The following is a 24,977-nucleotide window of genomic DNA, read 5'->3' as shown; positions in this document are numbered from 1 at the left end:
AACCTTGAGATCAAACTCTTCTCTGTTCTTTCCCTGAGCAGGACGCACTGTATGTCATGTTCATCAAGTCTTTATTATTTTTGATGGACTGAAGTCAGTGTGTAAGAAATCTCTGCATCAGCACTTTATATTTTAGATATTTTGAAACCCCGTCGATGGGTGCTTGACACGTTCCACGCACATTTTGTGTGATCCATGAGTGCGGGATCACAAAGTTGACAGAGACAACAAGGCACAGTTTTAGAGTCCATCACAGCGCAGGTATCAGTCATGTAGGACAGCCTTTTACTATGAGGTATTTCGAACATCTAATATTTTTTCAATGACTTCCATTTAATTCAGCAGCTGACAAATAACGTGGGCTTATTTTTTATTTTTTTTGTGGGAGTGGGTGGGGATTATGTGTTTAGTGAGTAGGTAACGGTTGTTTTTTAAATTATCATTTTTAATTTGTGATTTGAGGAAAGCATTTCAACTTCGTAAAGGCAAATTCCCTGTACAGTGCTTGTCAAACTTGTACCTGATTAGAATTATATTATGATAACGCTGGTGAGTGTGTAGTCTCTTTTTAGAATGATCAAACTGGGAGGTGGTCACATGTCTGCTTTACCCCAAAGCCAAATGTCAAATCAATCTTTAACTCTTTAACATTGACGAATCACCCATGTTGTTGATTCACGAATTAAAACATTACTTTTAAATGTAAAGTTTGTCAAGAGGGTAATTCCGAAGTGGAGACATGATAAACTGCAAAGAAAGGAGACCAACAACACAATTTATGAGAACTGTAACCCTAAATTTGGCACCGGTGGGCTTTGACAGAGGCCACCACTCATTTCCACCAGAGTTGTTTTACTGTCTCTCATATTTGACTACAGCGTATGAATGTTTTAAAATGCTGCATATCACACTTTGATTTTAATCTTTTAAGAACCTCCCATCCTTGAATCGATGCCCTTTTTTGACTGCCTCTCTTAATTTTAATTTTTTTTATGGTCGAATTTGAATTTGACAGTCTGTTCTCACACTCAAATGGCTGTGCCTCCTGTATAACATGACTCAGTGAAAGCATCAACCTGGCCTGACAAATAATCAGAACCAGCCTTTCAAAAGTCACGGCCACTGTGAAACTGAGGGTAATATGAGAAGCTATTTGAAGCCTGTCACCACAGCAGCGACATCGGGCTCTAGCTTACGCCGTCTGTGAGGGGCTTCACATATCTTAAGATAGAGTTGTGAATGGGGAAAATGAGGTAACCTCTGTAGCTATCAGCTGTCGCGTTTTTAGGCGGAAAATGTCATCATGTGCTTCCTTTCTAAATACCTTCTGGCCGTTCACAACATGTCACTGCTTCGCGGACACATAATGTCCTCGTAATTCCTGACTGCTTTCTTTGTAACCTCGCGCAACATTTAATATATCTTTTGAATTGTATTCCGCATTGCTTTGTCTTAGCGGGAAGTGTCTGTAAATCATCAGTTCCCCGTGTGCCCGAGGCGTCCTCCTACTGCTTTTTTTTTTATGCTCTAAAATTTCTCTGTTGAAAGTCCTTTTGGCTTTTGATACAATCTCCGAGTTCTCCGGGGTCAGCACTACAGTGGATTACATTTCCTTCTATGGAAACTGATGTTTACTCATCCCAACCTTGTGGGCAAAACTGCCCCTTTACTGATTTGCTACGGCTTGTGCCCACACACCATCCAAGGAAAATGGTTCTTTTGTTGCTTTTGTATTTGACTTTTTTAAATGGCCTACAGCAGTGGTCCTCAACTAGAAATGCTGTCGCTCCACTTTTTTTTTTTATAAGACCAAGGTCCGGTCCCATGCACGACGGTCATGGGGAGCAGGGCTATATGACCATTTAGTATGGTCAAGCCAAGCTTATACAAATCAACACTCCTCACAACCAACCAATAATGGGGTGCATGAAAATAACAATTATTCACTTTGCCACTACACAGCAAATAATGAGAGGTATTGTGTTGAGGCAGAGGAACTCTTTTATTTTGTTAAGTTGTGCCTGCTTAATAATAGAAATAGCCCTTTTAGGGAAATAAGACATTTTTACCTTAACTTTGTTAAACAGTAGTTGTCTTTTTTTCCCCTTAATTTAACAAAAGCAAAACAAAATACTCGTTTTACCAAAATAAATAGTAAACATGAAAACAAAAACATTATTTCCATTTGTACAATTCTCCTTTTCACATTCCCTTTTGAAATCACTGAAAAATATATCAGAAGAGGAGTTAAGAACCATTTGAAATACTGACACAAGGGAGCACATGAATGTGCAGTGCTGTTCTTCCACTAAAGGTGAATGCAATGTCTGAGGCATGCAAATATTATTTGAGGACGCCATTGTGATGTTCATTGACCATGTTGCGGTGTTCTGCTGTTAAACAGCTGCAAAGATCCCCGGGTAGACGGGAGCAAAACTGCACACAATCGAAACCTCCCGCGATTCGTCTTGTCTAATTGTCTGTGTGCGGCTCTCCTGTGCTGAAGCTGTCAGCACACTGTGGCATCGCGCATGCGTCTGTTTCCTGACATAATCAACCATTTTGAATGCGTGACGCTGATGTATGGTCACACCTTAAGTTCAGAGGAGCCAATCAACGCATCATTATCGCAGACATGCCCTGCTCAGCCTGCTCGTCTCGAGTTCGTCAAACATTATACACACACATTCTTAGCAGTCATAATAGCAGTTAACAATGCTTAATATGGTGCTGCTGGCTTCTGCTGTTCATTGTCAAGTCAAGTCAAGTCAACAGTATTTATAGAGCACTTTCAAACAGTCATCGCTGCATGCAAAGTGCTGTACATGGAGCAATTTAACATGCTCAATAAACATGAAGACAAATCGGTAATAAAACATCTTTCCTGCAGCAGTCAGGGTACAGTATTTTCTTCCCCGCACATTTTTCTTTCAACAGCTCTTTCTGAAGCTGTTCCTTCATTTGGAAAAGGTGCCTCAAAATGCTACAAACCCAAATGGGCGCAGTTAGTCCTTTGATGTTCACTGAACTGAAGTCTGAGGTAAGCCGAGGTCCTGCGTGATATGGTGTCATCTCTCGTGGCATCTTGCTTGGCGGTGGTTCAGACTTGACAAAAATCGAAATAGGGTCGCATTTGAAGGCGTAAGCGACAAGAACGTGTTTTTTTTTTTTTAATGTAAGAGTTGCAGTTTAATATTGTGTTCTCACCAGAGGGATGCATATCGAGTGAAAGCTTTTCTCACAAGACTGTGAAATCCATATTGGGGCTGCAAGCCAAAGAGCCCCTGCAAAGTAACAAAAATCACCTCCCTACACTAAAATGCTTTTAACATCACTCACATACAGGTCAGGGGTACTCTCTACCAGCATTACGGAGAGAAGCTTCAACCTGGGCTTGGAAAATTACTTTTACACACAAAAAAAAAAATGCATAATGAATAGAATTGCTGCATTATGTTTTCCATTATGATGCATTTTCAATTGGGCATGAGCATAGCCAAATCATTGATCAGAGCTGTCAACTAATGCCAGTGAAAAGAACAATATTTGCATCTCTGGTGGTTATGCACTCGAAAATGTGCTGGGATGTAAGAAATGCAAACCTACAGTGAAATAGTGGCATCCACGGCGAGGTTCTTTTGCTCAATGGACTGATGCTGTATGTGCACATTGCAGAGAATAAATTGAAGTCATTCATCAGCACTGCAAGTGCCTCAGTAATGAGTAGCCCTATGGGCTTTACGGGAAATAGATTGGTAATTGAAGACAAAAAACATTTTGCGACATATGTGTTGCACTTCATTGGCATCGCGAATTAGTATATACTGTATTTCCGTTCTGTCTGTAACAGTAAGGGGGCGTCAGGAAAAACACTGAAAGGCATAAGTAATAAATCTTGTGGCAAAATACAGGATAAGAACTCAAACGGATTACATGAAATTAAAGTACAAAATCCATGTAATTCCTTATAATCCTCATGAACTGTATCTGCTTAAGACACATCAAGTGGTACATACAGTAAAACACTGCTTCACTGACTGTAAGCAGCCTTTATTGGGGGGGCTGTTTATGCTGCCGAGAAATTAAAACATTGGACTCTTTATTCAGATTATAACAACTACATCAGTAAGATTTTAATGTGTGGAGAAAACAATCCCTCTGTGAACTTTCTTGAGCATGCTTGTCCACATTCAAATGTGATTCTTGTTTACTGCAATCTGGTGATAATTGGTGTTTCGAGGTTTCAAGGTTTGTCTTCCTGCAGACTGAAAGTTATCCAACTGGAAAAAAAAAACATGTAATTGCTTTAGATGCCTTTTGAATGGAGCATCGACTACGGGAAATTTAAATCACCGCTTCTGCTTGGCTCTCGATGAAGGCGGACGCTTTTTTGCACTGCTCCTGCCCTCACCCCACCCTTTCCTTGCTCGCCACTTAGTCTTTGTTTTGTCGTTGTCTAACTTTTTCCTAGCCTCCTGCCGTATTTTTCATCGGAAGAACTAACCATAGAATTAGTTGGCTGGTCTCTCGATGTAATTGACAACATTTTTTCGTCGAAAAGAGCAGGCAGTGGGGAGCCTGCTTGCCCCCGGGGGTACTTGCTGCCGGATACGCCCTGGATCCATAGAGAAAGTGGAGACCGGTGTGCCTGGCAGTACTGTCCGTGGAGGATGTGGAAGACATCTACACTATTGGCCTTTTGATAACAGGTATGCTGCTGTTTGGTGTTGGCAGCTTTCTGTTCTATCGCAAAATTCAACCGACGGGAGCGGCTCTACTGGAAGTGAAGAAGCTGCCGGTCATTCTGGATGGCTTGGCGCGAATGTCCAACACTCAGACTCTAGCGGTGACTGAGCTCAACTGCAATATTGTTGCGGTTTTGGAGCGACTCCGCGCGATCGACAACAACATGGAGAAGTTGGAATCCGCGCTGGGGAAAGAGTTTTCTGATTCGGGCTGATCGGCTCCAGTGAAGAGATACAGATCACGGACTCAAGGCTGTCTGAAATTGTTGGCGGCCGTCCCTCCAAAACAAACAACGCTATCTGGCCTTTCCCCTGGATGGAAATACGCATGGAGTCTAGGGCCCCCACCACCACCCCACTCCTTCTCGGCCATGGACTGATAAGCCGGGACTGTCTTCATGATGAGCAGACCTCGACGAAGCAGCTACGACCTGTACACGCATACACATACACAACTGGACAAACATATGCGCATACACATCCTTGTTATCACCGTCTTCATCGCTCCGATTCTTTTTCCCCCGTGACGTGGTTCGACCTGCGGAGCGCACGTGGGAATCCGTGCAACTGGTCAGGCGGCCGCGTCGCGGTCACCCCCCCCCCCCCCCCCCCCGCCTTCCCATTCATCCTCCCCCTTATTACATGTTATGTCTTGTGACTTGTAGTAACTGTCATATGCTTATTTATGTGCTAGGGCCTTTTTTTATCCTGGACTTAAATTATCCTCAGAAGAGGATAGTTCGAGCGTGTTTTTTTTCCCTCTCCCTACCCAGCGTTTTCCTTTCTGAATTCTGATTGTAATTTCCCCATTGCGGGACAAATACAGGATATCTTAAGTGTGCCAATCTCGCTAATTCACTGCTGCATCTGTCCCTTCAGGAGATTTATGTGGAAAGTACTCTCTGGCTTTTTATGCTTGGTTGGAAATGTGATAAAATGTGTTTCCCAAAATCAATTTTAACCCTTTAAAAAATGAATTCACTTATTGATAATGATGGATACACATTGCTTTTGTTAAATAAATGTAAATGCATTGGTTGTTTTTGTTTGGGTTGTGTCGTTCAATTCTGCCAAACTCTCAACAAAGGAGCCACATAAATACAATGTAATGAAATCAATTAAATGCATAATTCACATGCTGTCGTGGCAGGTGTGGGGGCAGTTTTAAGTTAAATATCACAACATGAAATGAATCACCTACTGGAGAAAGAGAAATGCAATGTCAACAATCAGGTCAGTAAAAACATGCACTTATCTGTCGGACGAAAAACTGTCAAAATGCTTCCAATTCCATACAGGTCTTCAACTGTCTATTATTCCTTTCTGAATCACATTAAACCGTGTGTGTGTACCGGAGGAATTTTTATTGAACTTTGTAATCACACAATTCAAAATGAATGGCCATGTTACGCATTCATGAGCAAATTCTTATAAATTAATAATGAATTATATATATGTACTATAGGTTGGCACCATTAGAGTTGAAAGGATCTGAATAATGCCTTTGCGTATAAAGACTATTTCCCCGTCAAGATTTGATAGACTATAATATTTCCTGTCAATGGGTGCCATTGGTTCTTTGAATAGATTGAAAATTCCACTTTGCATGACTATTTTGCTTTTTTGTTTGTGTGTGTGTGTGCGTGTGTGCGTAATTTTGCATTATGCTATAATTTACTAGTTGGCATTTAACAACGATGTGTGGATTTAAGGAAGCCTGGTAGTCAAATTGGTTAAATGTTATTTGTTGGGATTGTCACTGGTCAATTGCCACTTTTAAAGGCCACGTTTGTCATCATCAGGTATTTGCTTGTAAACGTACCAAACCATGTGTCATAGGAAGAGACAAGGGCTTAAATGTCACCCGCATCCCGAGTAGGAAGCCACTGCAGTTTTGCAAGGACGTCTTGTGTGGCTCACTTTGGCAGACAACAACTTGAAGTCGTAATTGCTTTTTAGTGTCTCTGCGGTTTGAAGCCGGAGCGAATGTAAATACGATCAAATGAAATTCTGACGCTGGCCTTAGAGGATGTTTGGAGTGAAATGTAATATGGCGAAATGATATCGCGGAGGATGACAAAATGCAGTGATTACATTTATTTCCACTGGACTGTTACTGGATCATTGGGATGAAATGAGCGCTGAGCTTTCTGTTTTTGCGGTAGGCCACATACACACACACACGCCCTCCCTCCTCCAACCCATTTGTGCCATGTCAGAAAAGCAGCCTTAAAGCTGTCCTTTGAGAGGTCTTGGCTCATTTTGACTGAATTAATTTGCAAGTACAAGCATTTTTGGGTGCATAAATGTCATGACTGATTCAAAGAGTTTACTCTATGCCTATAGAGGATGGTTTTTCAGCTACCAGTCCCTATTTTCTGGTGTGCAATCAGTATGTACAGTATGTATTCGGGCTGCACTAGATTGGAAAAACATGTTATCTGCGATGTGGGTACTAACTTGGGATGGGCACTTTCGATATTCGCTAATGGAGAACTGATAGAGTACAGATTTTTTTAAATTTTGTTCTGCTCTTCGTGGTAATGTCAATTTATTTCTGAATAACATTTAAAAAACAATACATTTAACAATTATTATAATTTCACTTGATAACATTTTGCAAATAAGATGAATGAGCCAAGCAGGAAGGAGTAAAACTAAAGGCCTGCCATTTTACAAATAATTAAGTTCTGTATAAATAATATGAACAATAATATTACAAAATACCAAGCAGCTCTTGCAAGTTCTTTGATGAACAACAAAAAGTGAAACAGAGGAACCAAGATAAATAATTGTATTCATGGTCTTTGTTCATTGTGCTAAAACGCAAGGCCAGCATGGATTAATCCTTTGACTCATTGTGGAAATCAATGAGATTGTCATTTTTCTTCCTGTACCGCAGCACAATTTGTGAGTGTGTGTGTGTGTGTTTGTGCGTGTGCGTGTGCGTGTGCGTGTGCGCGTGCGCGCGCGCGCGTGCGTGCGTGCGTGCGTGCGTGCGTGCGTGCGTGCGTGCGTGCGTGTGTGTGTGTGTGTGCGTGCGTGCGTGCGTGCGTGTGTGTGTGTAGGGGGTAACTTTACATTCTTGCAGTTCCTGATAAACGTATTTAGTTTATGTCGAGCTCCAGCATGGACTTCAGTGAGTCCGTTGTCGTCCATGTAGACTGGGCGCCTGACCCGTGCCAAGGATCAGAAAAGAGCCGCTTTGATTGGCCGGGAATCCATTTGACAGTGTGAGAAGCGCACAAACACCCATTTCAAACTGCGCTCGTCTATGACAATGCCCCAAAAAGAAAACTCCAACCATATGCACAGTTAGACTGAACTCTGTGCTAGCCTTGCACTGTGCACAAAAAGAGAGCCCAGAGCATCAGTCAAGAAACATGTGAGTTCCTTCAGAAAGAGGAAGTGGGCAACAATAAAGACAAAAAATGGGGAGTAGCTAAAGGATGGGGCTCACAAACTGACTATTGGGTTTGCCAGGTCCATATCGCTCATGTGCATTTTTTTTCCAACAAGCTTTATTTTAACCATAGATATGTATTACATCATGCATATGGTTCAGGATTGTTGTAAAAATTGTAAATTTTACACCATATATAAATAATTTACACCATATGTTGCCGTCCAAGGCACTTTAAGACACAGAGGAAGTGAGAGACTTTTCAATTGACATTTAGTATTGAAAGCCCGATGGAGTTTAAACTATCAAAAGGAGAAGTTAAAGTCTGTGCATCATAATAAGCAAAGCATCTACTGCATTTAGCAGTGAGAAGTCCCAGATGTTCAATGTGTCATCTCATCTCTGACTGTTGATTTGACTGTGTCCTCACTGGCAGACATGATGAATGCCCATCTATTATCATGTGCTTCTCTGTCACCCTGAGGACTGAGCCAGTAGGATATATCTTAATTGACTACACATTAATAAAACAGCACACCGTGTTGACCAGTCTGATGTGTTGCTCTGACATTTCACAATTCTTGAGGAACTAGTTTATATCTGAGGTTACACACTGCTGACAGATTGGAAAAGCATGTAATATTCTTCTTCTTCTTACTATTATTATTGTTATTATTATTATTATTATTTACAGGCAGCACGGTGAAAGACTGATTAACACATCCTCCTCACAGTGCAAAGTGCAGGGTTCGGCTTGCCTGTGTGGAGTTTGCATGTTCTCCCCGTGCTCACGTGGGTTTTCATAACGTTGTGTAAAACAGAATGCATCCATTTTAAAATCCTTTTCAACATGTATTAAATTGATTACAGTACAAAGACATGACATTTAATGTTCAAACGGATGAATGTTTTTGTTTGTTTGCAAATATTGAATCTGATGACTATACAGAGAGAAGCTCGGTCATCAGGCACTCAGAGTAGAGCCATTGCTCTTCTGCATTGAGGAGTCAGGTGAGGTGGCTCAGGCATCTGATTGGATTCCTCTTGGATACTGCCCTGGTGAGGTGTTCTGGGTACGTCCCACTGCAATGAGACCCCAGGGATAACCCATGGCAAGCTAGAGAGTGCATGTCTCACGGCTGACTGGGAATGCCCTGAGAGCTCAACGAAGTGGCTGGGGAGAAGGAGGTCTGGGCTTCCCTGCTTAAGCTGCTGCCCCACGACCCGACCTCAGATAAGTAGAGGAAAATAGACGGATGATCGACATTGTACTTTGCATTTCAGTTTTGGTCATGGCTTCCATGGCTTTTTCCAAAGTTAAACTTCACGCTCTCAGGGGGTCTGCTTTATTGTTTTGCAAGCCGTATTTCATTTTGCAGCACCATGCTGTGAAATAGAAGAGACAAGGCAGCACAGAAAATGGGACTGCAGCCAGACCAGGAATGAGCTTTTCATTAGTCTAATATTACTCCTGTGTATTGGCTGCTTTATTATCCCTGTGATTTTTTTTACCAGAGAGACAGAGATGTAGCAGCTCTAATATGAAATTATTTTAAACACCCCCCTGGAGCAGCAATGGTAAATGAGTATTCTAATGTTGGCTGTTTAACATTTTCAAACAAATTTGCTTATATCGACTGCTGTTGACTGCCATTTCAATAGCATTTAGTTTAAAGATGGCAGGAGCTTCTGTTCATGTGGCCCAGACCCCGGTTGAGACACTGATAGTAGCCTGAAGAATAAAGGCAATGACTTTTAATCGAGTTTTTTTTTTTTTACTGCTCGATCCTACTTCAATTGAAAAAATCCATCCATCCATCCATCTTCTACCGCTTATCCGGGACCGGGTCGCGGGGGCAACAGCTTTAGCAGGGAAGCCAAAACGTCCCTCTCCCTAGCTACTTCTTCCAGCTCTCCCCGGGGGATCCCGAGACGTTCCCAGGCCAGCTGGGTGACATAGTCTCTCCAGCGTGTCCTGGGTCTTCCTCGGGGTCTCCTCCCGGTGGGACATGCCCGGAACACCTCACCAGGGAGGCGCTCAGGAGGCATCCGAATCAGATGCCCAAGCCACCTCATCTGGCTCCTCTCGATGTGGAGGAGAAGCGGCTCGACTCTGAGCCCCTCCCGGATGACCGAGCTTCTCACCTTATCTCTAAGGGAGAGCCCGGACACCCTGCGGAGAAAACTCATTTCGGCCGCTTGTATCCGGGATCTCGTTCTTTCGGTCACGACCCATAGCTCGTGACCATAGATGAGGGTTGGAACGTAGATCGACCGGTAAATTGAGAGCTTCGCCCTTTGGCTCAGCTCCTTCTTCACCACGACAGACCGATACAACGTCCGCATCACAGCAGACGCTGCACCGATCCGCCTGTCGATCTCTCGCTCCCCCCTGCCCTCACTCGTGAACAAGACCCCAAGATACTTAAACTCCTCCACTTGGGGCAAGATCTCCCCCCCCCCGACCCGGAGGGGGCACTCCACCCTTTTCCGACTGAGGACCATGGTTTCAGATTTGGAGGTGCTGATTTTCATCCCAACCGCTTCACACTCGGCTGCGAAACGCTCCAGTGAGAGTTGGAGAGCCCTGTTTGAAGGAGCCAACAGCACCACATCATCTGCAAAAAGCAGGGATGCAATACTGAGGCCACCAAAACGGACCCCCTCAACGCTTCGGCTGCGCCTAGCGATTCTGTCCATGAAGATTATGAACAGAATCGGTGACAAAGGGCAGCCTTGGCGGAGTCCTACCCTCACTGGAAACGATTCCGACTTACTGCCGGCAATGCGAACCAAACTCTGACATCGGTGGTATAGTGACCGAACAGCCCGTATCAGGGGGTTCGGGACTCCATACCCACGAAGCACCCCCCACAGAACTCCCCGAGGGACACGGTCAAACGCCTTCTCCAAGTCCACAAAACACATGTAGACTGGTTGGGCGAATTCCCACATACCCTCGAGAACCCTGCTAAGGGTGTAGAGCTGGTCCACTGTTCCACGGCCGGGACGAAATCCACACTGCTCCTCCTCAATCTGAGGCTCGACTTCCTGACGGACCCTCCTCTCCAGCACCCCTGAATAGACCTTACCAGGGAGGCTGAGGAGTGTGATCCCTCTGTAGTTGGAACACACCCTCCGGTCCCCCTTTTTAAAAAGAGGGACTACCACCCCGGTCTGCCAATCCAGAGGCACTCTCCCCGTTGACCACGCGATGTTGCAGAGGCGTGTCAACCAGGACAGCCCCACAACATCCAGAACCTTGAGAAACTCCGGGCGGATCTCATCCACCCCTGGGGCCTTGCCACCGAGGAGCTTTTTAACCACATCGGTGACTTCAACCACAGAGATAGGAGAGCCCACCACAGAGTCCTCAGGCTCTGCTTCCTCCAAGGAAGGCGTGTTGGTGGAGTTGAGGAGGTCTTCGAAGTACTCTGCCCACCGGTTCACAACGTCCCGAGTCGAAGTCAGCAGCGCCCCATCCCCACTGTACACAGTGTTCGTGGTGCACTGCTTCCCCCTCCTGAGACGTCGGATGGTGGACCAGAATTTCCTCGAAGCCGTCCGGAAGTCGGCTTCCATGGCCTCACCGAACTCTTCCCATGCTCGGGTTTTTGCCTCGGCGACCACCGAAGCTGCGTTCCGCTTGGCCAGTCGGTACCCGTCAGCTGCCTCTGGGGTCCCACAGGCCATAAAGGCTCGATAAGACTCCTTCTTCAGCTTGACGGCATCCCTTACTGCTGGTGTCCACCAGCGAGTACTAAGGGTTGCCGCCACGACAGGCACCAACCACCTTACGGCCACAACTCAGATTGGCCGCCTCAACAATAGAGGCACGGAACATGGTCCACTCAGACTCAATGTCCCCCGTCTCCCCCGGAACATGGGAAAAGCTCTGTCGGAGGTGGGAGTTGAAACTCCTTCTGACAGGGGATTCCGCCAGACGCTCCCAACAAACCCTCACAATACGTTTGGGTCTGCCAGGACGGACCGGCATCTTCCCCCACCATCGGAGCCTACTCACCACCAGGTGGTGATCAGTTGACAGCTCCGCCCCTCTCTTCACCCGAGTGTCCAGAACATGCGGCCGCAAATCCGATGACACGACCACAAGGTCGATCATCGAACTACGGCCTAGGGTGTCCTGGTGCCAAGTGCACATGTGGACACCCTTATGTTTGAACAAGGTGTTCGTTATGGACAGTCCGTGACGAGCACAGAAGTCCAATAACAAAACACCACTCGAGTTCTGATCGGGGGGGCCGTTCCTCCCAATCACGCCCCTCCAGGTCTCACTGTCATTGCCCACGTGAGCATTGAAGTCCCCCAGTAGAACAAGGGAGTCCCCAGCAGGAGTACTCTCCAGCACACCCTCAAAGGACTCCAAAAAGGGTGGGTATGCTGAGCTGCTGTTTGGTGCATATGCACAAACAACAGTCAGGACCCGTCCCCCCACCCGCAGGCGGAGGGATGCAACCCTCTCGTCCACCGGTGTGAACCCCAATGTACAGGCACTGAGCCGGGGGGCAATAAGTATGCCCACACCTGCTCTGCGCCTCTCACCGTGAGCAACTCCAGAGTGAAAGAGAGTCCAACCCCTCTCGAGAGGACTGGTACCAGAACCTAGGCTGTGTGTGGAGGCAAGTCCAACTATATCCAGTCGGAACTTCTCTGCCTCACACACCAGTTCGGGCTCCTTCCCTGCCAGAGAGGTGACATTTCATGTCCCAAGAGCTAGCTTCTGCAGCCGAGGATCGGACCGCCAGGGTCCCCGCCTTTGGCTGCCGCCCAGCTCGCATTGCACCCGACCCCTTTGACCCCTCCCACGGGTGGTGAGACCATGAGAAGCAATTGAAAAAATGACATGTCATTTACATTATATGGTCAGTATATTTCGAGATCTATTATTAAGACATACAACCATGCAATAGTTAGCTTTTTTTAATGCAATTGGCAAAAGAAATGAACTCCTACCAATTGGATATGCAGTACATGTATTAGGCTTGGGCCTTATGAATGTTGAATTATATTCTGTGTGTATTTTGTGTGTGGGTGGTGTGTGTGTGTGTGGGGGGGGGGGGGTTCTCACCAAGAGGACAAAAACATTTGATATTGGAATAATTGTGTGTCTAAAAACACTTTTCAGGGCATACACCATGTTAGAATTATTAACATAAAATAGCACATAAAAGTGTGTACCAATTGTATCTCTGTGAAAAAAATGTTGCCAGCGGGATATATTAAATGCTCATCGTAAATATTTTTAAAGTGCAATTGCTTTAGAAATTCTCATTGAGAGAATCCTCAAATACAGGGCTACATGTAGTTAACCCCGCCCTCCACCCACCCACACACACCCCCACACACACACACAAACACACACACACACACACACACACACACACACACACACACACACACACACACACACACAAGCACAAGCACGCTCACAACTCAACAACTTGTCATTTTTTAAATCATGCTCGACTTGTCCCTTGTTGTTTATCTTGCTTGAAAAAAGTCCCAGTTTCATCCCTGAGTTTTAAAATGTTTCTCTATCCCTTTTAACGCCTTCCCTCGGTAACCATGCCGTGTATTTAATGATCTTTTAAAATGCACCAACTTTGGTGTTGGGTGCCACCCGCAGTCAAGAGACAGCAGGTGTGTGGGAGATTTATTTTATTTTTTTTCCAATGACTTCATTTGGGAAGCACTTTGGGTTGCTGTTGAAGTACGAAAGGTGCTATACAACTAAAGATGTGCTTGACTGATTGATATAATTAGGTATTTAAATGTTTAAAATTGGGCGGCCCGGTGGCTAGCGGGTTGACCTCACAGTGCAGAGATGCAGGGTTCGATTACGGCTCCGGCCTCCCTGTGTAGAGTTTGCATGTTCTCCCCGGGCCTCCGTGGGCTTTCTCCGGGTGGTCCGGTTTCCTCCCACATTCCAAAAACATGCGTGGCAGGCTGATTGAACACTCTAAATTGTCCCTAGGTGTGAGTGTGAGTGCGAATGGTTGTTCGTTTCTGTGTGCCCTCTGATTGGCTGGCAACCGATTCAGGGTGTCCCCTGCCTACTGCCCAAAGACAGCTGGGATAGGCTCCAGCACCCCCCGCGACCCTAGTGAGGCTCAAGCGGTTCGGAAGATGAATGAATGAATGAAAAAAATTTGAGGTAAAACAAAACAATTTCTGGATGCTGACCGTCTTCTGATTTGTTCTGTGTAAAGTAGTGCCTTGCGAGACAAATTTAACTCTTTCTATTACCATGCCCGTAACTCATAACACACTGTGTTTCAAATGATCTTTCCCCTTTGAAATGAATGGGACGCCATTTATCTGTTCCAGGCTCCCCCACTCGGTAATGTGTCTTAATCAGAAAAATAGCACTGTAAGAGTTTGCTCTTAGGAATGACATGAGTCATTATTTGAATGTGATGGATTACATGGATATTTTCCACATTTCCACCTTTTGGTGTGCATGCCTTAACAATATAGACTTATGGAATGGATATGGCCACGAATACTCAATAAGCTGCAGTCATGTTTATTTTTGTCAGTGCATAAAAAATGTAGATGCCATATTGCTATCTTATATGTCTACATTTTTCCTCCATTGTATTGTATCCCAACTGCTAAAAAGTGGGGGTAGCCGAGTTCATTGCCACCATACAGCGCACATATGTCCATTGAGAGTCAGGATCAGTATCAACTCCAAAAAGTCAGAGTCCCAATCTTTTGTCAGTCAAATGTCATTTCCCTCTTTTTTAATCGCTCTGCATGCTTCTTAACCTTGCTTTAGGTACGCCATGTTACTTCCTCCAATGGAAGCTTACTCTACTCTATAAACAATAGAATATTGTCACTGAACTGAAAGACACCATGCTTATAGTGCCTGTCATCTGGTGATCGCAAAGCAAACAGAGTTCCTAGACTCATTAAACTCAACTCAAGGTTTTTCTTTTCGCTCTCAATTGGCGCGCACAAAGTTCCACATTGCTCTCAGGCATCGTGTCCCGTCCTTACATGTGGACATTACAACTGCAAACGGCTTATGAATATTCAGTATGAGGACAGACTAGGATACTTTCACTGATTAACTGTGTTGTGTTTGGTACCGTATTTTCATGGCCATTCGGCGCACGGTATTGTTCGGCGCAGTCTCAGAAGGGGTGCTATTTCTGTATTTGACATATACACAAAACGCACTGTATTATTGGGCGCAGCCAGGCATGGTAAAACATACGCCAGCTTAAACATAATGGCATGCATGCGCACATGCTAAAAACACGTTTTTAAAAAGGCAACGGAAGCATTTACAATGTACTCATGCGACTGGTACCTGCTCGGGGCGTGCCTTTAGAGTCCTCTTACATGCCCCACTCTTCACTCATTGGCGACTGGTACCTGCTAGGGGCGTGCCTTTAGCGTCTTCTTATCAAACCATTCTAAGAAATGTTCATTTACTCGAGCCACAAGCAATTCACTCTGAGCATGGAAATTGCCAGAATCGGACTGAGTAAGAATCGCTTCCTTGTTTTTCAAAGTCTCGTAGATTTGAGTCTTTCCGACTCCAGGCGTCTCCTAAATGTTTCGTACTTTGTTACTTTCACTTTCATATCACTTTCCCTTCCATGGTCATTACTTTCTTCCTTTTTCTTCGTCTTCCCCTCCCTCCCTGTGTTCTGCAACTTGAAGTAACTGCGCCACCTGGTGTTGAAATACCTGTCATTACAAGTCCAAACAAAATGAATGCAATCAAACCTTAATTGTGCACCAATCTTCGGCGGGCCAGATTAAAAATACCAACGGGCCGGATCCGGCCCCCGGGCCGTAGTTTGCACACCGCTAGTTGCCCTCTAGTGACAAGACGATCCGCATTATAAGGCGTACCGTCCATTTTGGAGAAAATTTAAGACTTTTAATGGCGCCTTATAGTCATGACTAAAAATTGGCAATTTGAAGCCAATCTCGAAAAATTCATGAGTAAAACATATCTACTGAAAAGCTGCAGGGTTCAAAGCATGTGAAAAAAGTAGCGCTTATTGTCTGGAAATTACAGTAATTTTTTAATGAAACAACATGCTTTCAACCAACATTTAGGCAGTATGGCTTCATATGAATTTTACGCAAATCCAATAACCTTGCAAGGTTGCTCGGAAAAAAAGACTTGGGGAAATTCATCATGGTGTGAATCATTTTGACCAAGTTAGATCTTGTGTCCTTTACTTTTTGAGCAACCTTGCAATTAATTTTTACTCTTCTGTTCGACCTTTGTATGTAATCACATACTGCGGAACTCATCTCTTTTTTTGCAGCGCATATCATTTCAGGTGTCTTATATGCAAGGTAGAGAAATGCATATCCTTTACCTGCACATCAAGACCCTCTTCATCAACAACCATCAGTGGTGAGATGAATACATTCCTTTCTGCTTGTGTTTTCGACACTAAAGGTATGCAGAAAATCATATTGTATGAAAAGAAACACTGGTATGTAGTAAATGTGCAAATGAAGGGATTACAATTTTGTCCAAATATTCTTCTTGGTTTTATTTAAAACATTTGCGAGACGAGGCATATATATCCTCGTCTTACCCCTCGGGTGGTGTCCGTCCCTCATTCAGCTCGGGTCCTCTACCAGAGGCAGGGAAGCTTGAGGGTTCTGCGCAGTATCCTTGCTGTTCCCAGCACTGCACATTTGTGGACTGAGATGTCCGATGTTGTTCCCGGGATCTGTTGCAACCACTCATCTAGTTTGGGGATCACTGCCCCTTTACCTGGTCACCTTTACCTTCCAGGCTCTCTCCAGCTCTTCTCTGAGCCCTTGGTATTTCTCGAGTTCAGTGTTCCTTCTTTCTGATGTTTCCATCACTTGGGACTGCTACATCCACTACAACGGCTTTCCTCTGCCCTTTATCTATGAGCACGATATCTGGTTGGTTCGACATTACCATCTTGTCAGTCTGGATCTGGAAGTCCCACAGGATCTTCGCTCGGTCGTTCTCCACCACCGTCGGAGGAGTTTCCCATTTTGACCTTGGGGTTTCCAGTCCATACTGCGCACAGATGTTTCGGTAGACTATGCCAGTCACCTGCCTATGGCATTCCATGTAGGCTTTCCCTGCCAGCATCTTACACCCTGAGGTTATGTGTGAGAGGACTTCTTGAGATCAGCCACTTCAGTTATGGTCCGGTGGTACATCCCGTGTAGTGGCTTGTCCTCCCATGATGGTCCCTCTTCCAGCATCTCATCCTCTGTTCCCCATTGTCTGAGACATTCTCTGAGTACTTCATCCGTTGGAGCCTTCTCCTTGATGTATTCATGGAGCTTGGATGTTTCATCCTGGACAGTAGGCTTTCACACTCACTAGTCCCCGACCTCCTTCCCTTCGGCTTGCGTACAGTCTCAAGGTGCTGGATTTGGGATGGAACCCTCCATGCATGGTTAGGAGCTTTCGGGTCCTAACGTCCGTGGTCTGAATCTCTTCCTTTGGCCACCTTATTATTCCTGCAGGGTATCTGATCACTGGCAGGGCATAGCTGTTTATTGCCCGGGTTTTATTCTTGCCATTGAGCTGGCTTCGTAGGACTTGCCTCACTCGCTGGAGGAATTTGGCCGTAGCCGCTTTCCTTGTTGCCAGTTCGAGGTTGCCATTGGCTCGTGGTATACCGAGATACTTGTAGCTGTCCTCAATGTCTGCTATTGTTCCTTCAGGGAGTGAGACCCCTTCAGTGCGTATGACCTTTCCTCTCTTTGTCACCATCCGACTACATTTCTCAAGCCCGAATGACATCCCGATGCCGCTGCTGTAGATCCTGTTTGTGTGGATCAGGGAGTCTATGTCCCTTTTGCCTTTAGCATACAGCTTTATGTCATCCATGTAGAGGAGGTGACTGATCGTAGCTCTATTTCTGAGGCGGTATTCATAGCCTGTCTTGGTCCTATGCAGAACAGCAGTGGGGAGAGTGCATCACCTTGGTATATGCCACATTTGATGGACACTTGGGTAAGTGGCTTGCCATTGACTTCAAGTGTGGTTTTCCACATCCTTATCGAGTTCGCAACGAAGGCTCTTATGCTTCTGTTCACCTTATACAACCCAAGCATTCAGTGATCTATGTATGTGGCATCGAGTCATAGGCTTTCTGTTAATCAATTGATTAACATATATATATATATATTAGAGCTATCAATTTAGCGCGTTTTTATTGGCATTAATTTAAATGAATTTTAACGGGATTAAATTTTTTCTCGCGAGATTAACGCGCCACACGTCACAAGCGGATGTTTCATTGCTCTATAAATCCACCAGAAACAAAACAACAAGCGCATTGCAGAAGTCCACGCCCATGTCTGTTTTTCCAGCCACGGCAGCGTGAGACAGCGAAAACGCATACTTAAAGAGTTTATGAATGGAAAGTTTACTTTTAAATAGTTGCCATATTGCTCCACTGACAAGACCAAAGTTATAGTAAAGTTATCTCTCTCTCTCTGTATCATACAGGTATGCGATGTATGCCACTGACACGATTGTTACTTGTTTGGAACTATTTTGTGTGGAAGGTTACAGTGTTCTGTGTCCATATAAATAGAGCGGGTAGAGCTTCTCTGTGTTCGTCTGACAGTGACCAGTGCGCTACAGTGGTAACGACCTAGCGAAAGTAAAATGTCTCCAGTGTTGTCATCGAACCAAGTGTAGTCATTCGAAATGAGGTCTACACAAAACCGTAGAGAGACTTCCGCGCAAGAAGGACCAATATAATCAACATAGCCTGACTGTGTTAGGGGGAGTGAACCCCCCCCCCCCCTTTCAGAATGGTTTGCCCCTGCAGCACGGGGGAAGTACTTGCGCTTGTTTGTACGGCCAACAGTTTCCAATACAGCGGCACATAATGAACACTGGTGTCCGGTGTCTCGTTATTCTTCAACAAACATACAGAAACAGACTGCTGTGTTGAAAGCAAACTTGAGAAAAATGAAGTATGCAACCATGGTTTAAATCCATTATAGGCTGAGTACTAGTGTACCTTAGATGTGCACTTTACAATGTTATATTGCTCTATTTTGATTTCATGAAAAAAAAGCTGTTAAAGCAGCTGTTGTGTGACAAAATATTTTTTTCACCATTATTGATGGACAGTAATATTGTGTGAGAGATTATGTGTGAATAACTGCACCAAGTGAAAAATGTTCATGTAAAATTGAAAATGGAATTTGTTATTTCAGTAAATATTTGCATTTGGCACATAGAAAACTGATTCATGATTCCATGTTGATGAGAGCATTAAAATGTGGAAAACATAGGACAAACAATGTAAAAGAAAATTCAGAAACGATAAAAAATGTGTGAGTAATCTCGATTAATTTTTTTGTTGATTTGAGTTAATTATGACAGTTGCATTTTTAATTAGATTAAATATTTTAATCGTTTGACAGCTCTAATATATATATATATATATATATATATATATATATATATATATACTAGCTGGTTCGCCGCCCTCCGGGCGGCTCATCTGCTAGTTCCTGCGGAAGGCTGGTAAGGTGGGCCTTCGGCCCACAAAAGTGTTGTTGCTTGGTTCAACTTTTTGTTCATCTTCATTGCTTATCGCGAAAATAAAGAGATGTTTAGCTCTACTAAATAACTAACAATTTCATTGCAATGCTTGTGGGTAGACAACATTTTTTCGCTAAGATGCCCGCGCGATCGTAGTGAGCCACTGCCTGAGCGGCGCAGTGGCGACGCGCAGCGGCGCGGTGAAGTAGGTACGTTTTGAAAAGGGACAGACGGAAGGACAGACCGCGTGCGGGACGACGCGCAATATATATATATATATATATATATATATATATATATATATATATATATATATATATATATATATATATAAGCGGATGAGCTGGAACAAAACAAACGCACACAGGACATGACACAAATGTATTGAATGTAACATCAAATTATCCATTTTGAAAGGCCCAGGAAGTCAGACTGTACAATCATCTAGTTTTCACTGAAAAAATAAAATATTATCATGTTATTTTATAGTGTTTTGAGTGAGCTCCTTGTCTGTAGGATTGTATCAATTACATTTCAAATGAGAAGGATTAGGCAAATAAGATACATGGAAGGAAAGTAATGTTTCAAAATTTGAGACACAGACTATTTCTGAGCATTTGCTGTAGGAATTTTCAGTGAAAGCAGATTAAAAAGAGCAGAAGAAATTAACCCTTTGGGCATAATTAACATTTCCTAGATTAGCATAACATTTTCCACAGAGACGTCGCCTCCAATTTGGCACTTTTTTTCTCCCAGTAACACTTCAAAGCAGTATTGGCTTGAAGATAGTCTCCCAAGTCTCCCAATTTATCTGTACAGATGCAAAGCCAAACCACTGTTGGGGTGGGGGGTAGCGGAGGTTTTAGAAAAGGCGTGATGTAGAGGAGTGATGGAAGAAACTGCGCAAGGGATTAGTACTTGAATGACACTGACTCAACTACATGTGCTACCCTTATTCCTTCATCACTGTTCAGACCAAAGAATTGAGATTACAGATTCATCATTTCTGTTCTAAGCTAAGCAAAGCGGTATGTGCTTTTTATGGTGTCTATTGAATTTTGAGAGTACAATCGACTCTGGTGTTGGCTCTTCATCAAATTATACTGCTAACTGAGGGATTAATGACTCACGACGTATCAAGTAGACTTTCCACTGATCGAAATCGGTAGATATTTGGCATTTTATACAGGTTATATAATATTTGGCATTTTATATAAAATCGCGTGATTATTAATGACATCATTGAACAGATCTGCAAAAATAAGACATTATTGCAAACATAACTCCGGTGTCATTCTGCGCTGCCATGGTGCATATGTGAGCCTAGGACGTGAAAATTACACATCCGCACTCTCGACCATCCTGAAAAATGTAGAAATGAATGCACCTTACCTCGTGGTCGTAAATATTTACTGTCATTTCAAAATACCAGTCAATTTGTTTAACTTGACATTAACTTTGCTGCTGTGAATTGGGAATTTCTCCATTGTGAGACTAATAAAGGTTTTCTTCCTTATCTTATCTTATTATTCTGTCATTTCACATGTTACTTTAACATTAACCAACAAGAGGGCGGTATAGGCCTGTGCTGATGAATCGACGATGATTTCATTGGATTTAGTGATTTGAAGTTGCACTAAATGGTAACTTTTTAGCATGTTCTTTATGCTATAGTTGTCTGAATAACTCTTCATATGTTACGTGAACATACCAGCCATGTTCTCAGTTTGTTGTTTATGCGTCATGTCATGTCATGTTAGCATATCCTACACTTATTCAGACTGTTGTTTTCTATTTTATTTTTACTTAAAACTTCATTTGAAGATGATGTCTGTTCTTGGTGTTGGATTTTATCAAATAAAATAAAATGTTATAAAAATACGACTTATACTACAGTACGATTTATATATGTATTTTTTCTTCTTTATTATGCATTTTATGGCTGGTTCGATTTCTACTCTGGAGTGATTTACAATCTGGAAAATATATATTTTTTTTTCATAAGAATGCATATCATTCTTTTCAATGCTAAATGACTATAAACATACATGATTTTTTTTAATAAATACTTAAAACCTGTACAATTGGAAATTTGGACGAATTGGGGTAGGGTGGTGGGGATTATGGATTCTCATTATGCCTGACCTCAGCAGCACTTGATCCGTGCATCTCACACCCTGTACACCTCTTAAAATCATGTTTCTGTAGCGTCTTCATGTGCACTTTCTTAATTCTTTGGATTAGTGTGTGATTAAAAAAGAATCATGTTGGGGGAAAAAATATATAGTATATGGATTCAAAGAATAAATAATTTGGATCGCTTGGCAGAAGTCAAATTAAAATAAACATAATTTTTATCAGTGGAAAACTAGTTCTGGATCATTTTTGTCTTTGCTTCAAGGAATGTTTATCACCTGTGGTGTTTTGTAACATTTTTCTTATGTCAGGGCTAAATAATGCACAGTTGGCTGGAATCAACGTTATTATCAAATGTGTCTTGGCTGATTAAACAAGTTAATTTCAAGCTTTGGGTCTGTCCTTGACTGGATTTAATGCTGCAAATTGTGGTTTGCTGTCAATGAACAGCGAAAATGCACTACCCGTTAACTGGAATACTCAATCATCAGATTTGCAAAGGAAATAATTCCATCTCAAGAATATTGCTCGCATAATTGTCCCTTGTGCTCCATTTTCCAAATTTGATTTCATATTTCACTCATTCATTATCATGCAGAAGGGAGTGTGGTTTCCCGCTGTTGAGTTTGGCAAATATTAAACAGATTTCGAGTGAACGTGTTTGATGTGGCCATTTTCTGCAAAGGTTTGGGAGGCTATTTGACCATACATCACATCACAAGTACGGTGCTAATGTTTGTCTCCTTTGATCTCTTCGAGTGTGTCTGAAGCAAATTAAGTAGATTTCCCCAAGTGCCTGTAAAATGACCTTCAAGCAAATGGTGAGAGTGTTGGGTGCACCTCACATACCAGCCAACTAGTAAAGAAACTTGTTGTAGCTCTTTTCCTGGTCCTGAAAAAAAATCCATGATATGATCACCAAGATCAATCCACACCTTTGCGTTTTTGATGTCTGCATTTGAAGCAGCCACGGGTGATGGATGATTTTTAGCCTCTGGGTTCCAAATTCTGCTGTTTCTCCAAATTGACTAGTCAATATTTTCTCAGCAGTCACTGTTCATTATCAGGGAGTTTAGATGATGTCCAGGAACATGATGAGAGAAACAAGCAAGAATCAAAGGTGCATGTGGTTGTGGCGATGCTGAGCTCGTTCTCACAAACAGCATCAGTTCAGCACAACAGTAATTCACATTGACACACCGAAGTATAAATTACTCCTTTTTTTTGCATTGTTTAAAAGTTATTATGTGGTCCATTGAGAAGGACACGAAGGATACAAAGTTTTGCATTCAAGAGAAATGCGTTTAAGTAAAGCTCAATTTTCACATAGAACTATGAGCAAGAGGAGTACACATGCATGATGTAATTGTTGGAAGCGAGCAAAAAAAAAAATGTTTTCACTGATGTAAAAAATAGTACGGGCAAAATATTGTCAGACTCAATCTTGGTTGAGGTGATACATGATGCTGGTTCTAATGTACGTTCACGACTGCCCGGATGCAATATTTTTTTTTTAATGATCTAATGCACACATTTATTGTTGGCCATTGTGGCCGGTGATATAAATCCTTGTCTTGCATTTGCATAATTTAAAGGCCAAATGTTGGTAAACAATCGCTGCTCTCTGCACATACACTGGACATAGATGTTGCATCTTGAAAACGACTTTGGCATGGATTGTCGAATCAGAAGGTTCTACCAAAGATAAGCTCTTTTGCCCCTAATGCTTTGCTCACTAGCAAATGGGGCTCATTCACACAACTAAATCTGACTATTTATAGGTCTCCAACGTAATTGCTTTGTCGGAGTATATTGTTTTCAAAAAGTCTCATGCTTGGTTTCACAATGTAGAAAACTAGATACTGGTTTTGACTTGGGTTGAGGCTCATGACCCAACTCCATTGAGCAATGGAAGATCTAGCTTGTACGTGTCTGTCATGACCTCTGCACCATCATCCATAGCTGCCAAGACTAATGAGGGGGTGGGGGGGAAGCTTAGTTTGGAAGTTTGTGTATGTTGATGAGACAAACAGGTATGAGGATGAGGGTGCTCTGACACTAGCTAAACCATTAACACATTGGTGCTATGTGGTACCAGAACATTGGGTCTTAGCAATTTGGTCCAGATTCTGAATAATCTTGTTTGGCCAAGTGTGTAGACCACACACGGATTTTGTCTCGGTAATACACTGAATTAACAAGCAACCACAATGAAAAAAGAGATAACATAAGTATCAAAAGCCTTTCCATAATGTAAGGGTACCATTGTGCACTAGTAGCACCCAATGACAGCTGCGCGACAGTGTGCAGAGTCATCGAACAGAGATAAAATGATCAGTGGTGCAATGCAATACAATGTCGGTTGTGCAATTGGTGCTGGCAACCATTGCGCCATTTTTTAAGTGACCAATAGCAGTAATTGTAATACAACTTTAGGTGTGCAATTATGCAGAAAGTCCTTGAGTGCTTAAAAATATCTGGTGCTATGGAATATTGATCAACTTCAATTATTCAAGTATATCGAGAGTTGGAGCTACAATGATCAGCGCGGCAATACTGTTCCACAGGGGTGTGCAAAAAATGCAATTGATTTGAATTACTGTTTAGGGAGTTAATGGCGAAGAGGGAAGAAGCTGTTTGAATGTCTGCTGGTTTTGGTATGCATGGTTCAGTAGCGCTTACCTAAAGGGATTAGCTAGAAAAGGTGGTGGGCAGGGTTTGGGGGGGGTCCAGTAGGATTTCCCGTGCGCTTGTCTCCGTTCCCGTGGTGTGCAAATCCTCAAGAGTGAGTAGGTTTGTACTAATGATTTTTTTCCTGCCATCCTAACTGTCCATCGCAGCAGGATTTTGTGGGTTTTTTTGTGGCAGCCATGAACCAAACTGTGATAGAGGAACACAGGAATGATTCGTTGACTGCTATGTAGAACTGTCTCCTGAATCCTCAGGAAGTACATCCTCTGTTGGACGTTTTTCAGGATGGAGTTAATGTTGACCTCCCACTTCATGTCCAGACAGACTTTGAACCATATTAGTGTATTTCTGCTTTGACATCAGCTTCCCCCATCATTTTTTTCAGAAGAGCTGTGCACTGAAAGAAAATTTGTTGCTACATTCAGTTTACCGGACCAGCCAG

General features: G+C 43.2%; 2 protein-coding genes across 4 annotated transcripts in view; one reads left to right on the top strand and one right to left on the bottom strand.

Moving 5' to 3' along the window:
* unc5db (unc-5 netrin receptor Db) overlaps positions 1-24,977 on the top strand; it is a 293,387-nt gene that overhangs the window by 16,577 nt on the left and 251,833 nt on the right. The window lies entirely within an intron of this gene.
* LOC127602307 (golgin subfamily A member 7-like) overlaps positions 15,595-24,977 on the bottom strand; it is a 362,070-nt gene continuing 352,687 nt past the window's right edge. The window contains exon 7 of one of the 2 annotated variants that reach the window (XR_007962743.1): positions 15,595-15,719. The gene's annotated coding sequence lies outside the window, so the exon portion shown is untranslated. Of the gene's footprint in view, positions 15,913-24,977 lie in introns of both variants that reach the window. The other variant, XR_007962742.1, reaches the window with a different exon arrangement.

This window comes from Hippocampus zosterae, chromosome 6 (assembly GCF_025434085.1).
Source record: "Hippocampus zosterae strain Florida chromosome 6, ASM2543408v3, whole genome shotgun sequence".
NCBI lineage: Eukaryota > Metazoa > Chordata > Actinopteri > Syngnathiformes > Syngnathidae > Hippocampus > Hippocampus zosterae.
The sequence above is the reverse complement of the archived record's forward strand: the minus strand, read 5'-3'. Positions and strand labels throughout refer to the sequence as shown.